The 16057-nt window shown below is 40.8% G+C and overlaps 1 protein-coding gene and 1 pseudogene across 2 annotated transcripts in view; one reads left to right on the top strand and one right to left on the bottom strand.

Annotated features, from left to right (window-relative positions):
• HS6ST2 (heparan sulfate 6-O-sulfotransferase 2) overlaps positions 1-16057 on the top strand; it is a 333770-nt gene that overhangs the window by 95960 nt on the left and 221753 nt on the right. The window lies entirely within an intron of this gene.
• On the bottom strand, positions 8077-8525 carry LOC139033339 (protein transport protein Sec61 subunit gamma pseudogene; annotated as a pseudogene).

The raw sequence follows: 16057 nt of genomic DNA, 5'->3' as shown, positions 1-16057 counted from the left end.
ATTTATTTTTAAATTGACTTTTATTTGGCTGAGTGAGGTCTTGATTGTGTCATGTGGGATCTTTCCTTGTGGTATGCAGGGCCCAGAGCACACAGGCTCTCTAGTTGAGGCACGCGGGCTCTGTCGTAGTGGCGTTCATGCTTAAGTTTAGTTGCCCCATGGCATGTGGGATCTTAGTTCCCCGACCAGGGATGGAACCCACATCCCCTGCATTGCAAGGTGGATTCTTAACCGCTGGACCACCAGGGAAGTCCTGAGGATGACATTTAAATGAATCAGAGGGCTTGAACTTAGGCATGAAGAAGACTTAGATTTGAATTCTGCCTCTACTGCTTTTTGTGGCGGGGGAAGGGGGCTGTGTGATCTCAAGCAGGTAACTGAGCGTGGGAGCCTCGGCTTTTTTATTTGCCGTGTGGCCATAGGTAACATAAATATGCATCTCCAAGTTTGTGTTGTGAGGATTAAGTGAGATAGTGCATATAAAAGCATGTAAGTGCTCATATTGCTGTGGTTGGTATTGTTATGTCCTTCACAGCAGTCATGATCAGTCTGGGGTTACTGCTGATGGTGTCCTGAAAACGTGTTCCCTCCAGATTTGCTGGGTTTTGTCTCATGACTTCTCGTATTCAGAGATGGTGAAATGTGCAACTTCCTTTCCTGTGAATGCCCTTGGAAGCCTCTTGCCCACTTCCTTCCTGAGTATGGGGTGGGGTGGGGGGGGGCTAGGTCCTTGCAGGTTTCCTGATTGCTGTGTGCTTCTGGCTGTAGCCGGAGGGCATCAGATTGCAGTGTGGAATGGAGGAATGGTATTCTGTGTGTGATAGTGATCAGATCAGGAAGATAACAGGACACTTGGCATCTGGCATCTGACAACTTGTCACACAGGTCACTTTTGAGCCCTAGTTTCCCCTTGACAAGGTTAGCCACTCATGCCAAGGGTTTCATGGCCAGAATTCTGGCTGAGCAATAAACCCTGACAGAGAGGGAAAATGTAGGCTGGCAGGAAGGCTGGCATGGCCCTTAGTGTCACAGGCTGGGACTTGCATTCATATGAATGAATCGCTCATCAATTGGTTTCGCTCAGGGACCAATGCAACATAAACTGATCAGAATAAAGGGGAGTGGAAAGAATCTAAATTTCTAATGACAAGGAGTTAAATGTGTTATCATAAATCTACTCTCTGGATAGATTACTCTATGCAATTATTTTTAAAGGAAAACTTGGTAATTAACATTAGAAAAAACTTATAATGTTAGCTGAAACAAAACATACAAACATAAATATATTGTATGCTATATAAATTTAGTGTAATTAGAAACTTAAAACAAGAACAGTAGGCAAATCTACAAAGACAGACAGTAGATTAGTGGTTGCCTAGGGTTGGGGGATGATGGCTAAGGGGTGTGGGGTTTCTCTGGGGACTCATGAAAAATATTCCAGTATTGATTGTGATTAAGATTGTACATATCTGTGAATATGCTAAGGAACATTGAATTTTTCCATTTTAAATGTATGAGATGTATGTTATGTGAATTATATCTCGATAAAGCTGTTAACAAAAATCAACAGCAACAAACCTTATATATTATTTGCTTACAGCTTATTAACTAAATGAGAATTATTTAACCAGATATTCATATCATCAATGTTCTTGGTTTTGCCTTATTAGATTTACATAGTTTGTTTCTGAATACATCTCCCTCCAGTTACTGAAAACATACCAAGAGCATATCTTGCTTTAAATATAAAACTCATACAACCTGAGTCAATATTGTCCTTTGGAAGAGTCAACAAATTTCAGGATCTGATTGGTGAAAAATGTTAAAACTTAAGATGTCTGCTGTTATTAACACTCTTACTAGAAATTCATTCCTCCTGTGTTCTAGCCTCCTTTGCCTTTACTTTGAGCACAACTAAAATCTTCTTCTTACAGTGTTTCTGTGCATAAGTGATTATATGTGTGAATGTGGTATGCATGTATGAGTGACTCTGTGTGTGCATGCATCTGTGTGTATGTGTGTGTGCACATACTGTATGTGTGTATGTGATATTAATGTTTTACTTTTTAGGTGCATGGAGGCCTACATAGAAAAGAAATAAAGAGCCAAAGAGGTGGTTAAATACTGGGGGCTTAGATACCATTTTAGCAGAGGGTGATGTATTTGTGGAGAAGTTGAAAGGGCTTCCCTTGTGGCTCAGAGGTAAAGAATCTGCCCACAATGCAGGAGACCTTGGTTCGATCCCTGGATTGGGAAGATCCCCTGGAGAAGGAAATGGCAACCCACTCCAGTTTCTTGCCTGGAAAATTCCATGGACAGAGGAGTCTGGTGGGCTACAGTCCATGGGGTCACCAAGAGTCAGACATAATTGAGCGACTAACGCTTTACTTTACTTGACAAGGCAAAGGAGAAGGGGTTTGGGATTCTAGGAGTGGAATATTGTGGGAAGGTAACTGTATGGGGAAAACTAATGGCAGAGAAAGATTATTTTGGTAGGGCTTGTTTGTGCAGACCCATCTCCATGTTGATTTTCTGTCTCCAGTGATATCACTTGTCTCTTCCTGGTTTGGGAGACTAGACAGAGGCTGCTTTTCACAGGGAGAAATTTATACCCTACTTTTTGGCTGAAAGGGGAAGGGCAGAAAATTCCTCTATGTCCCCTGCTTCTCAATTGCCTTCAGCTCAGTATAATTCAGTGGTAAAGAAGAATCCTCCTGTCAATGCAGGAGATGCAGGGGACACATGTTCGATCCTTGGGTGGGGAAGATCACCTGGAGGAGGAAATGGCAACCCACTCCAGTATTCTTGCCTGAAAAATCCCATGAACAGAGGAGCCTGGAGGGCTACAGTCCATGGGGTTGCAAAGAGTTGGACATGACCGAATATGCATGCTCTCTCAGTATAATTCTTATGCCAAAGAGGCATCATTTGGGGCGGTATATTCTGGTCCTCTTCATAATCATAATGCAGCTCAAATTTACAAATCTTGATCTTAAATCTAATTTATAAATTCAAACAAGAATTAGTTTTTGTTAAAACGTTCAGAGAAGTGAGCTTCAAACCATGGAGACTGAAGAACTGGTGGGAAGATGAACTTTTGTGAATAATTTTTTAAAATTAATTAATTTATTTTAATTGGAGGCTAATTACTTTGCAATATTGTGGTGGTTTTTTGCCATACATTGACATGAGTCAGCCATGGGTGTACATGTGTTCCCCATCCTGAACCCCCCTCCCACCTCCCTCCCCATCCCATCCCTCTGGGTCATCTCAGTGCACCAGCCCCAAGCACCCTGTCTCATGCATCGAACCTGGACTGGTGATCTGTTTCACATATGATAATATACATGTTTCAATGCTATTCTCTCAAATCATCCCACCCTCGCCTTCTCCCACAGAGTCCAAAAGACTGTTCTTTACATCTGTGTCTCTTTTGCTGTCTCGCATATAGGGTCATCGTTACTATCTTTCTAAATTCCATATATATGCGTTAGTATACTGTATTGGTGTTTTTTTTTGTTTGTTTTTTTTTTTTACTGGCTTACTTCACTCTGTATAATGGGCTCCAGTTTCATCCCCCTCATTAGAACTGATTCAAATGCATTCTTTTTATGGCTGAGTAATATTCCATTGTGTGTATGTACCACAGCTTTCTTATCCATTCATCTGCCGATGGACATCTAGGTTGCTTCCATGTCCTGGCTATTGTAAACAGTGCTGCGATGAACATTGGGGTACATGTGTCTCTTTCAATTCTGGTTTCCTCGGTGTGTATGCCCAGCAGTGGGATTGCTGGGTCATATGGCAGTTCTATTTCCAGTTTTTTAAGGAATCTCCACACTATCCTCCATTGTGGCTGTACTAGTTTGCATTCCCACCAACAGTGTAAGAGGGTTCCCTTTTCTCCACACCCTCTCCAGCATTTATTGTTTGTAAACTTTTTGATAGCAGCCGTTCTGACCGGCGGGAGATGGTACCTCATTGTGGTTTTGATTTCCATTTCTCTGACAATGAGTGATGTTGAGCATCTTTTCATGTGTTTGTTAGCCATCTGTATGTCGTCTTTGGAGAAATTTCTGGTTAGTTCTTTGGCCCATTTTTTTTTATTGGATCATTTATTTTTCTGGAATTGAGCTGCAGGAGCTGCTTGTATATTTGTGAGATTAATTCTTTGTCAGTTGCTTTGTTTGCTATTATTTTCTCCCATTCTGAAGGCTGTCTTTTCACCTTGCTTATAGTTTCCTTTGTTGTGCAAAAGCTTTTAAGTTTAATTAGGTCCCATTTGTTTATTTTTGCTTTTATTTCCATTACTCTGGGAGGTGGGTCATAGAGGATCCTGCTGTGATTTATGTCAGAGAGTGTTTTGCCTATGTTTTCCTCTAGGAGTTTTATAGTTTCTGGTCTTACATTTAGATCTTTAATCCATTTTGAGTTTATTTTGTGTATGGTGTTAGAAAGTGTTCTAGTTTCATTCTTTTACAAGTGGTTGACCAGTTTTCCCAGCACCACTCAAGTGAATAATTTGATAAAAGCTAGTCTCTCCATTGAAGTTTAATTCTGAAGGTCAGTGACTCCCTAGTTATCCCTCCCCTCCCCATGGTCACATGTTATTATCTTTTGTCTCCTATGATTTTGTCTTCTTCAGCCTCCCCATCCATAAAACTCTTGGTTGTCCTACAGTTTCTTCCATTAAATAACATAGTCATAAAAACTACAGAGAGAAGAGAATGTTCAGAGTGCTCTTATTTATACACCAGCAGCCCCTTTTCCACATTACTGCCATGCTTTTTATACTGAAAGGCAAGGAGCAGCTGCTTCTCTTGGCTTTGGTGTCCAGCTCAGCTGTTTCATATTCATCCTGTTGCCTTAAGCATCTGTTGACAGGTGGGAAAGCTCACTGTGAAGAGAAGCATTGTTGCCTTGGGTGGCTTCGGCCTAAGACAGGCCTGACCCCTTTGTCTGGCCCTGGAGCAGAACGTGTGTGTTCCTCCCGGTCCTCATTAAGTACAGCTGTTGGGTACATTTTAGTAGATGAGAACCGTTTCCGCAGCATCTCTGTTCTGAGAAGCGAGCAGCAGTGTCCAGAATATAACTGGACGAGGCCTGTGTGCAATGGAATGTCTGTAAGTGGCTGGGCCTCACTGTGGAGAAGCCAGCCCGTTATTAGTCCTCCTTGTCTCAGAAATAGAGCTTTTCACTCAAATCCCCTCCTCGGCCCCCATTCTGGACCAGAGAACCTGGAAACTGGGGGTCTCTTTGGTTGCAACCCTTCATTTTACAGACGAGACAGATGTCCCTGTTAGCAAAGTGTTTTGCTTTTTAATAAAGCCAGTTAGTGGCGTTTTGTATGTCCCTAATTTTCCACAGTATTTTGGAGTTGTTTCCTGGCCTCTTTTGGTCACATTTCTGGAAAACCTCTTTCTTTTCATGTTTATGATTTGGGCTTTAATCCAGGATATTGAAATGGTAGATTGCTCACAGGATTTATAGTTAGCTTTCAGAGATACCTTAAAAGGAAGAAAAGTTCTAGAACAATGAAAGGCCTGAAACAGTTTCTTGAGAACTGTTCTTGTTTGAAATTTGAAAAACAAAACAACCCCCAGCATCCCTCTGCCCCCCACTACCTTCTGCTGTATTCTATGGAGGTAACCACTGCCACACGCAGTGGTGGACAGGTATGTGTGAGGAGTGGAATTTATGTATTCACCCGAGGTAAAATGCCCTGAGACTTTCCACATTGGATGTAAAAGCTTGGGCCTGGGAACCTCACTAATGACTTTTTAAGAGCAATTCTTTACAGAGCCCAAGTCTTCAATCTTGTAACTGGACGATCAACCCCAGTGACAGCCCACTTTGAAGGAGGCCTCATAAAGACAAGGTACAGGCTCTTTCTAATGGCTTTAGCTAATGGAAAACCTGGAAGGGGAAAGTGAAATTGTCCTCAGATTTCACAGGTAAAAGGAGAAAATCTCTAGAAATTTTGAGAAGTGACAAAATTTAAAAATTTTGGTTTGAAATGCAAGAAGCAGCAGGGGATGATGAAGAACACTTGAAAGTGCTTGCTTTTGTCATTGGCAGTGATAGAAGTGTCTCAACTTGCTTGCCTCTGGATTACTCACCTAGCAGAATAAATCAAGGGTGATCAAAATTTCTGAGGAAAAGGCAAGAATCCGAAGGACAAAGCTGGTCACCTAAAGGCTTTACCTCTGTGGTCATTTCCCCATTTGGGGCACTGGGCTCCTGGTCCATCCTAGCGAGGTCTATGTGGTCTGCGGGATCCACAGGCCCCTTTACATTTGCGTTTTTATTATAGGCTCTTTCTCTAAATTTGATGCATTCATGTAAAAGTGTTCTATGTAAAGCTTGGTACTCATATAAGAGAGTCAGTGTAGGGTCTGGTATTATCTTGAGAAGTATGATATTGTTAAGCCAATGTTCATCTTTCTGGCTTGTTATCAGAGACCCTGGTGCGATTGATAAGGGCAGGACCATCCTGACACCCTTTGGTTCCCTATTGTTTGATTTTGTAGAAGTGACATAATTATATTTCATAGGAAACACAAACAGTGGATATGTTGTCCACAGACACAAAGTGATTCTAAGACAACTTTAGGACAGAGACTCAAAAGAAATCACCTGAAATTCCATCATCACGACATTATAATTGTAAGGGAGTGGTTTTTGTTTTTCCACTCTCTATGTTTCTTTTGTCAGGACAAGTCATAATGTACATACAAGGTTTGCTTTTGTTTGATTTTTTTAATAGTATAAGTATACAAGTAATGTTTATAGTTCTCTTTGTGCTCATCTGTATTTTCTCCATTTTCAGTAATGAAAATTTACTACAAAATTCATACCAAACTTGTTACAGAAGAAGAAAGTATCCACTTCCTATGGCACAATATAATTTTAACATCTTAATCGAAGCCTCTTCAGATCCGTAGTATCTACTAGTTTAACAACTCAGATATTAATATTACACAAATAGAAAGTACACATAAGGGTTTTGTATCCTTTTTAAACCTGATGTTCACAGAATAAAACCTAGTCACTGACAAACGAACACATCTTCTTGACAGTTATTTGGCCCATCGTCCTATACATAGATTTTCTCACGTTTCACATTATCTCCTTAGGAGTGACACCCAGAAATGGAATTACTGAGTCAAAGGTTCTGAATCTATTTTAAGGCTCTTGATACATGGTGGCAAATTGCTTTCCAAAAGGACTGTACTAGTTGACATGGCTCACAACAGCAAGGCTGGAGTCTTCCTTCAGGCCCACACATGAGTAAATCAATCATTTAAAAAAATACTTAAATTTTTTTTTTGAAGTTGATTTATAACATCATGTTAGTTTCAAGTGTACAGCAAAGTGACTCAGTTACACACACACACACACACACACCCCACACCTTTCTTTTTCAGATTCTTTTCCCTTATAGGTTATCACAAAATATTGAGTTTCCTGTGTTATACAGTAGGCCCTTCTTGTTTATCTATTTTATATATAGTAGTGTGTATCTCGGAGAAGGCAATGGCACCCCACTCCAGTACTCTTGCCTGGAGAATCCCATGGATGGAGGAGCCTGGTAGGCTGCAGTCCATGGGGTCGCTAAGAGTCGGGCATGACTGAGCGACTTCACTTTCACTTTTCACTTTCATGCATTGGAGAAGGAAATGGCAACCCACTCCAGTGTTCTTGCCTGGAGAATCCCAGGGACAGAGGAGCCTGTTGGGCTGCCATCTATGGGGTCACACAGAGTCGGACACGACTGACGTGACTTAGCAGCAGCAGCAGCAGCAGTGTGTTTATCTCTCCCCAACTTTCCCCTTTGGTAACCATAAATTTGTTTTCTATGTCTGTGAGTCTGTTTCTGTTTTATAGATAAATTCATTTGTATCATTTTTTTTATTCCACACGTTAGCAATAGCATATATTTGTCTTTCTCTTTTTAAATGAGATATAACTTGCATACAGTAAATGCAGAAATCCTCAGTGCATTTGCTTAGTGAATTTTTATTGGGTTGGCCAAAAACTTTGTTCGAGTTTTCCCATAAGAAAAACCCAAACGAATTTTTTTTTTAAAATTATTTTAATTTACAAATAGAAAACATCTTGGAAGAAAAAAATAAAAGAAAAACATAAAACACACAGACAAATTTCTGCTCCATCAGCTTCTCAAATCCTCACTTCTTCACCAATCCCCAAGATGAAAACTACTTTTCTAAAAAGTTATTCAGCCACCAACAATGATGTTATTAATAGGAATATGGATCAATTTCACAAAAAAGCCAATGAATCCCATTATAGCGAATCCTATTGCTGTTGCCATGGCAATCTTCTGGAATTCTTTTCTATCAGGTTTGGTGCATCTTTTAACCAGCCAAATTGAGTCTTTCACAAACTGCCGACTTGGCTCAACGAACTGCATTACCTGATCCATGATATCTGCTCCGCGTCTGCTCACCAGCCAGAGACACGTAGCTCAAGAGCCGACAGGCAGACCCCAAACGAATTTTTTGACCAACACAATGTATAGGTCCATCTGTGAAAATACTATGCAGATCAAAATTATACATTGGGATATTTATATTTTCATCATCCCCAGAAGGTTCCTTCATACCCCAGTCAGTATCTATTCCTTGTCAGAGGTAACCATTATTCTGAAAGGCCCTCATTATCCTTAGGAAAGTTCCTTCTCTCTTTGGAAGTAGTTTGACAGGTGATCTCTCAGAGGAGATCTCCATGTTCTTGGACCCATGCAGACTTCTCCCACCTCATGTCGGCAGGCCAGAGCAGAGGCGCACCATCTTTATTTCATTTCTGCCCAGTTGCCTATACAGAACTTAGCTTATTATGTGCTCTGGTTGTCTTAGGATACCTTGTGTCTGTACCCGGCATACCCACTAGTTTTTGTCTTTACTCCAGGAATTAACAAAACCAACTGCCATCTGTTCCAAACCACATGAGGTAGCAGCTAGGGGTGATGAAGGTATGTTACAGAAATAAAGCAGAAGCAGCGCTGCCTTTAAAAGATACTCCCCTCCCCCCACGTGCCCCATGGCTGTCTTCTTTCTATAGATGAATTAAAACAGAGGGTGTGTGAAGTGTGTGGCTTGCAGATCTTGCAAGACTTTGCCAGAATGGAATTGCGCTTTGTACTGAAGTCCTCAGAAGTATGAAAATAGAGTCTCATAGGGTGAGTAGGACTGGCTGAGGATATGTTATGCTTGTGTTGGTGCGTCCAGTTTGAAGTGTAGAATCAGAGAGTGAATACTCACTTGCTCAGACTAATGGCTCATTTTGCTGTTGATTTTGATGAAAATCATGGCTCCTAATTTTCCATGAAAGCTTTATCCAGCTGCCTTCATCTTTACTGAGATGGACTGTCTCTTCAGAGGTAAAAAGTACACCTTAAATCAGCTCTAGTAACCAGATAGAGATCAACGTCAGGGTTAAGATCCTCATAGGCAAGAACTTAGGAGCCAACAGCAGTTGCCAGGTATACATCAGGTGTCCAGATCAGAAACTGAGACATCTATCCCTAAATGAAAGATGAGGGAGCCAATCTTCAATGATGGAATGTGTGCTTTCATGTGCTGTTACTCATTAGATTTCACAATAAGATAGGAAAGATATTATTCCCCTTTGATGATGAGGAGAATGAAACATGTTCAAAGTCTCACAGTTAAATTTCTTCTTTGCCATCCCCTCTTTGCCTTCTATTGATACATTTCAAGATGTGTATCCTCCTCCTGCTTTCCTTCTCTTTTTCATCCTTTTGTTCTTTGCTGTGACAGACTGTACCATAACAAATGGTCTCTGATCCAAGGCGGTATGCCCTTCAAGGTCATCTCCAATCTTGATTCCTTTGTGAAGTCTTCCCTGGCACTGTGGACCATAGTAAGGCCATGAGTCTATGACCTCGAGTCTTGCAGCTCTAGCTGATATCTTCGGCAGCTCCACAACAGCTATAGACGTTGCATGCACAGAGCACTCAGTGGTTCCTAGGCTTGAATAACGCTATGAGAAAGATGGGGTTCTGCTTCAGAAGATAGCTTTTGTAGCCACAGTCAGTATAAAAGTACAAATGGTCTCTGAATGTTCCAAGGGCTCCTAAGTGATTTCTGATCAATGGAAGCTCTTTAGTTCCCCAGCTACTGCCTTAAAATCAATATCGTCACCCAACACTGATCATTCAGTTTATTCCTTTGCCACCCTCCCTACTCGCAGGCATAAACCACTTGACTGTATTTTGTTTTAGTATTTCACCAGGGAGCTCTCAAGCTTCTTAATTAATAACAAAAACATATTAAGCTGGACAGAAATGGCCTGACCGTAGTACATTCCTTTACTGAGTATCTGCAGTCTGGTCCCCCTCTGGCATAGGCTTTGGGAGCTCCCATTCTCTCCAGCAACCTGTGAGTGGTTCACACCTACAGCACTAGATCAGAGCAGACATGAAATTCCAGCACCAGCTGGTTGTTATAGGTGTTCTCTGAAAAGAACAGTGGTAACGTAATTAGTGCATCTAATTATCAGTGCGTTCACACACTTTTTATTTTCAAAGGACCACAGCAGTGCTGGGCAGTAGAAATAAAATGTGTGCCACATATATAATTTAAAATTTCCTAGTAGTCACATGAAAAATGTCAAAAGAAACATGTGAAATTAATTTTATTACATTTTATTTAGCCTAATACATTAAAAATATTATCATTTCAACGTGGAAGTACTATAAAAGAGATTTTACATTCTGTTTTGGTACAAAGTCTTGGAAAATCAGGTGTGTAACATATGTACACACCACATTTCATTTTGGACTGGCCACATTTCAAGTGTCTAAGAGCCATATGTGGCTACTGGCTACCATATAGGATAGCCCAGGCCCGAAGGAACTTTTAGTGCAACTTGTCTTATATGGATGGACCTGGGTTTGTTCATTTTTCCAGTAGTCGTGTATGGATGTGAGAGTTGGACCATAAAGAAAGCTGAGCGCCGAAGAATTGATGCTTTTGAACTGTGGTGTTGGAGAAGACTCTTGAGAGTCCCTTGGACTGCAAGGAGATCCAACCAGTCCATCCTAAAGGAGATCAGTTCTGAGTGTTCATTGGAAGGACTGATGTTGAAGCTGAAACTCTTTAATACTTTGGCCACCTAATGAGAAGAACTGACTCATTGGAAAAGACCCTGATACTGGAAAAGATTGAAGGCAGGAGGAGAAGGGGATGACAGAGGATGAGATGGTTGGATGGCATCACCAACTCAATGGACATGAGTTTGGGTAAACTCTGGGAGTTGGTGATGGACAGGGAGGCCTGGTGTGCTGCAGTCCATGGGGTCACAAAGAGTTGGACACGACTGAGCAACTGAACTGAACTGAACTGAAGGTTTGTTTGTGGGTTAATTTTTTTAAAAAAGTTTATTGAACCTCGACCCTATGCTAGGCACTGAAGGGGGAAACAAAAGAGTGCAGTGCAGTGTCTGCCATCAAAGCGGTCACATGTAAGAAGGGAAGTCATTCTGGCTATAATTTATAATGTCTCCAACTACAAGACAGTTTTTGTGATGAATTGCCAAGCAAATGATTTACATAGTAAAATACTATCTTTAGAGGAGAAGGTAATCCTTGTCAGCTGAAGTAGTTAGGGATGTTTCATGGAGGACAAGGGAATGGGACAAACAGAATATTTATCAAAGGTGGAGAAAGGGGAGAGTCAACAGGTAAGGCAGTGGGTAGAGCTCAAGCAAAGATATAGGACTGGTTAAGTATCAGAAGCATTGTAAGAGAGTGAGTAGATTCGCTTGGCTGTAACTGCGAATTCACACAAAGGGAATCATAGAAAGAGAGGTGGGCTTCCTTTTGGCTGTAATATAGAGAGGTGAAATGTTTAGAGAGGGTGGCTAAGGTGCTTCTGTTAATAACCGCGATGAATATAATAATAGCAGTTGCCATTTGAGTGATTAGAGATCAGTCCCTCTACTAAGCACTTTATATGTATTATGTCGCTGAATCTTCCAAATGAGAAAGTTGAGTCTCTGCAGAGGTTGAACGACTTGCCTGTGGTCACACATTTAGAAAGTCAGCAGAGCAAAAGTTTGAATCTGAATGTATCTCAGTCCAGAGCATTCAGCTTAACCATTAGCAGTGATGCTCCTGAGAAGGTTGAGGGCTGTGATCTGTGTACCTTGTGTCACAGGAGGCCCTTACTGCTATTGGCAGAAGTACTACAGGGCTGCTGAGGTATCCTATCGACATATGGTAGAGAATCTCCAGCCACGGATTCTCAGCAATTTGTTTCTTCCGAAGAGATCCAAATGGGCCCAGTTCGTATGATACCTCTATACTGGGTCCGTACATCCCAATGTCCCATTACTTGGTTTCTTCTTTTCTCTTTCCTCAGTATCCTAAAGTCATACTAGAATGCCAGAACCTTCATAGACCACTTAGGGCAATACTCTGATCTCGTTTGTTATTGTTGTTGTTCAGTCACTAAGTCATGTCCGACTCTTTGTGACCCCATGGACTGCAGCATGCCAGGCTTCCCTGTCCTTCACTATCTCCTGGAGTTTGCTCAAACTCATGTCCACTGAGTCAGTGATGCCATCCAACCATCTCATCCTCTGTCATCCCCTTCTCCTCCTGCCTTCAATCTTTCTCAGCATCAGGGTCTTTTCCAATGTAGTTGGCTCTTCACATCAGGTGGCCAAAGTATTGGACCTTCAGCTTCAGCATCAGTCCTTCCAATGAATATTCAGGGTTGATTTCCTTTAGGATTGACTGGTTTGATCTCCTTGATGTCCAAGGGACTCTCAAGAGTCTTCTCCAGCATCACAGTTTGAAAGCATCAATTCTTCAGTGCTCAGCCTTCTTTATGGTCCAACTCTCACACCCATACATGACTACTGGAAAAACCATAGCTTTGACTATATGGACCTTTGTTGGCAAAGTGATGTCTCTGCTTTTTAATACACTGTTTAGGTTTGTCATAGCTTTTTCTTCCAAGGAGCAAGCATCTTTTAATTTCATGGCTGCAGTCACCATCCACAGTGACTTTGGAGCCCAAGAAAATAAAATCTGTCACTGCTTCCACTTTTCATTCTTCTGTTTGATCTTTTGTACCCATTTGATCTTTTCCCCTTTCTATTTCATCTTCCATATCAGATCTTATAGGAAGAAAAAACTTCCTGAGGCCCAGAGAGGAAAGGACTTGCTCAAAGTCATGGGGTTGTATAAGTGGCAGATCTGTGTCCCCATCAGGCTTCTTTCCACTCAGAGAACTATGCTAACATTTTCAAAAGGCCTTCTCAATAGAAAGCAACATATTCAGAATAAGAAGTGTGTTTCAATGACTAATTGTTTTAGCTGTCTAAGGCTCTTTAACAATTGAAAAACTTTATCATAGATGATAGGTATCCCTGAATTAAGAAATGGATTTCAGCAATGACTGCTCGGAAATGAGTTTCTGTTAAGTGGACTTGGTAGTCTTATGAACTTTGATAAAATCAGATGTCCTTCAAATGGAAAAAATACTGACCCTGCTGAATAGAATAAAATTGTGCTTATGAATGCAGCAAATCTCTAAAACTCACATTTTTTAAAAAAGCACATGCTTTTAAAATTAAAACCTTACTCTGAATATGGTTCCAGTTGGAGAACAAATAATAAAAAAAGTAATACAGTTAAAAAGCATACTCAGATAATCACAGAGTGGAGGCCCGTTATTCTGGCAGGTGTTCAAGCTACCTTCCTTATCTGACAAACCGTTCACTACTCAACACTTAGAGGCCCTCAAAGGTACCACCACTTTTAATTTTTTTGCCCTTTATCTTCTGACCTCTAACATCAACTTTATAGACTCCTTTGCCCAATAATACACTGTTTTTCTACTTTCCTTGGAAGAAATAACAGTCTAGAAGCTGAAGGCCTGAAATAAGTGGTTGCTACTTAATTTTTGCTGCTTTTTCTTGTGTCTGCTGGGACCTGGTGTTTGTCATGCTCTTAAGCAGGGCCAAGAGGGAACAAAAGAGGTAAAGTCTGTCCCTGCCATAGTGAAGCATAGTCATCTCAGAGAACAGAACAAAAATCACAAAACAATTAGCAAATTAAAATAATACAAGGTTACAGAGGCCTACTGTATAGCACAAGGAACTATGTTTAATATCTTATAATAACCTATAATGACAAGAACTTGAAAAAGAATTTATATATATATATATATACACACACACATATATATACATACACACACACACACACATATATACTGTACACAAGAAACAATGTAAGTCAACTGTGTTGTTGTTGTTGTTGTTCAGTCACTAAGTCGTGTCTGACTCTTTGCAACCCCGTGGACTGCAGCACGCCAGGCTTCCCTATCCTTCACTATCTACTGGAACTTGCTCAAACTCATGTTCATTGAGTGGATGATGCCATCCAAGCACCTCATCCTCTGCTGCCCTCTTCTCCTCCTGCCCTCATCTTTCCCAGCATCAGGGTCTTTTCCAGTGAGTTGGCTCTTCTCATCAGGTGCTCAAATATTGGAGGTGGAGCTTCAGCTTCAACATTAGTCCTTCCAGTGAATATTCAGGGTTGATTTCCTTTATGACTGACTGGTTTGATCTCCTTGATGTCCAAGGGACTCTCAAGAGTCTTCTGAAGCACCACACTTTGAAAGCATCAATTCTTTGGACTAAACTTTCTTTATGGTCCAATTCTCATACCCATACATGACTACCTGAAAAACTGTACCTTTGACTATACAGACCTTTGTCAGCAAAGTGATGTTTCTGCTTTTAATATGCTGTCTAGGTTTGTCACAGCTTTTTTCCAAAGAGCAAGCGTCTTTTAATTTTGTGGCTGCAATAACTGTTCTGCAATGATTTTGGAGCCCAGGAAGAGAAAATCTGCTACTGTTTCCACACCTATTTGCCATGAGATGATGGGACTGGATGCCATGATCTTCATTTTTTGAGTGTTGAGTTTTAAGGTAGTTTTTTTCACCCTCCTGTATCAATTTCATGAAGAGGCTCTTTAATTCCTTTATACTTTATGCCATTAGAGTGGTATCATCTACTTATCAGAGGATTTTATATTTCTCCCAGCAATCTTGATTCCAGCTTGTGATTCATGCAGCCCAGCATGTTGCATGATGTAATATGCATATAAGTTAAATAAGCAGGGAGTCTATATACAGCTAACTGTTGCTTCTTGACCTGCATATAGGTTTCTCAAGGCGCAGGTAAGATGGTCTGGTACTCCCATCTTTTTAATAATTTTCCACATTTGTTGAAATCCACACAGTAAAAGGCTTTAGCATTGTCAATGGAGCAGAAGTAGATGGTTTTTGGGAATGTGCTTGCTTTTTCTATGAACCAATGGATGTTGGCAATTTGATGCTTGGTTCTTTTGCCTTTTCTGATTCCAGCTTGTACATCTGAAGCTCTTGGTCCATGTACTGCTGAAGCCTCGCTTGAAGGAGTTTGAGCATTACTTTGGTAGCATGTGAAATGAGCTCAATTGTATGATAGTTTCAAAATTCTTTGGAATTGGAATGAAAACTGTGGGCACTGCTGAGTTTTCCAAATTTGCTGGCATATTGAGGTGCAGCACTTTCACAGCATCATCTTTTACCATTTAAAATAGCTCAGCTGGAATTCTATCACCTCCACTAGCTTTGTTTGTAGTGATGCTTCCTGAGGTCTCCTTGACTTCGCGTTCCAGGATGTCTGGCTGTAGGTCAGGGATCACACCATAGTGGTTATCTGGGTCATGGAGATCTTTTTTGTATAGTTTTTGTGTGTATTCTTCCCACCTCTTCTTAGTATCTTCTGCTTCTGTTAGGTCCATACCATTTCTGTCCTTTATTGTGCCCATCTTTACATGAAATGTTTCCTTGAATCTCAAATTTTCTTGAAGAGATCTTTAGTCTTTCCCATTCCATTGTTTTCCTCTATTTCTTTGCATTGATCACTTAGGACAGCTTTCTTGTCTCTCCTTGCTATTCTTTGGGACTCTGTATTCAGATGGGTATATCTTTCCTCTTCTCCCTTG

The sequence above is a fragment of the Odocoileus virginianus genome, unplaced genomic scaffold (assembly GCF_023699985.2).
Source record: "Odocoileus virginianus isolate 20LAN1187 ecotype Illinois unplaced genomic scaffold, Ovbor_1.2 Unplaced_Scaffold_2, whole genome shotgun sequence".
Classification (NCBI taxonomy): Eukaryota; Metazoa; Chordata; class Mammalia; order Artiodactyla; family Cervidae; genus Odocoileus; species Odocoileus virginianus.
This window is presented reverse-complemented; position numbering and strand designations above follow the sequence as displayed.